This window comes from Pundamilia nyererei, unplaced genomic scaffold (genome assembly GCF_000239375.1).
Source record: "Pundamilia nyererei isolate P.nyererei 1_Seehausen unplaced genomic scaffold, PunNye1.0 scaffold00185, whole genome shotgun sequence".
NCBI classification, from domain to species: Eukaryota; Metazoa; Chordata; class Actinopteri; order Cichliformes; family Cichlidae; genus Pundamilia; species Pundamilia nyererei.
Window position 1 is genome coordinate 395271 of NW_005187586.1, and position 1629 is coordinate 396899.

The window sequence follows — 1629 nt, forward strand, 5'->3', positions numbered from 1 at the left end:
AATCACAAACAAGGTGACATCTGACTGACAAATCAAGGAATCTCTGTATGTATATGCACTAATTGTGATTGCAGAGTTTTTACTCACTCTGATGGGCAGCAGTCTCATACTTGGGGTCCTATTGAACCTCACAGATAGCACACTCTCCCTTGACCTCATTATGATGTCTTCAGTTCAGATACTTCTGTGTGGAGTTTGCATACTTCCCTCTGTGTCTGCACAGGTTCTCCCCGAGTACCCCGACTTCCTGCCACAGTCTAAAGACATGCATGTTAGGTTAATTGCTGATTATAAGTTGGTCATACTTGTAAGTGTGAGCATGACTGATTGCCTCTCCTTGTTAGCTCATAATAGACTGCTGAGTTGTCCAGAATGTACTCCGCCTCTCACCTAGTAACGCCTGGGATAGGCTCCAGTCCCCCACCGACCTGAGTTTGATTAGCGGTGGTTAAAGAAATCCCAGCAGTTAGCTGGATATAGGAAACAAACTTATTTTATGGAGATGTCACATGAGGTGACATAAGGAGATAAAAGCAGTATCTTAAGTGATTTAAAGACCTTCTAGTGTTGACATCAGACAAAGCTCCAGCTTCACCTCAAATTCTTTAAACATGTAATCCTTCAGGAGCATTTGTCTGCTTGCTTTTAAATTTTGAGTTGAGAAGAGGATGGGAAAGGAACTATATGATTTCACTGCTTCTCTTCATTTGCGTGTTTGCACTGGTGTATTGGAGGTTGTATAGTCATATGTTAAACATAGTCCATCTTTGTTTGGTAAACGTTATCTGCGTTTAGTTGTTGGAGGCTTGTGAAAGGCGTTTGCAGCTGTAAAACATGCATTCAGAACACAGAAAAATCTTTCTGACAGAGGTATATACACCAATCATTTAAAGCATTATAAGCGCCTGCCTAATATTGTGGCAGCCCCCATTTTGCTGCCAAAACAGCACTGAGCCATTGAGGCATGGACTCCACTGAAGGCGTGCTGTGGTATCTGGCACCAAGATGTTAACAACAGAACCTTTAAGTTCTGTAAGTCATGAGGTGAGGCCTCCACAGATCAGACTTGTTTTTCCAGCACATCCCACAGTTCCTCGATTGCATCGAGGAACTGTGGAATTTGGAGGCCAAGTCAACACCTCAAACTCATTGTTGTGCTTCTAGAGGCCACAGCTATCAGGGAGTACCGTTTCCATGAATCAGTGTACGCAGTCTGCAACAATATTGGTGGTGTGTGTCAAGTTATCATCCACATGGATGGCAGGTCCTGAGGTTTCCTAGCAAAATTGTGCTTGAAGCATCACACTGGCTCTTGCTTTTTTCCCATAGCGCATCCTGGTGCCAGGTGATCTCCAGGTGAGCAACACATGCACCAGCCATCCACGTAAAGTAAAGGAAAACGTGATTCATCAGACCAGACCACCTTCTTCCACTTCTCCTTGGTCCAGTTCTGATTCTCACAGGCACATTGTTCATGCTTTCGGCAGTAGAAAGGAGTCAGTATGGGCATCCTGACCGGTCTGAAGCTACACAGCCCACTACACAACAAAATGTGTATTCTGACTGTGTTCCATCAAAACCAGCATTAACTTTTTCAGCAGTTTAGCAGTAGGTTATCTGTTGGTTCGG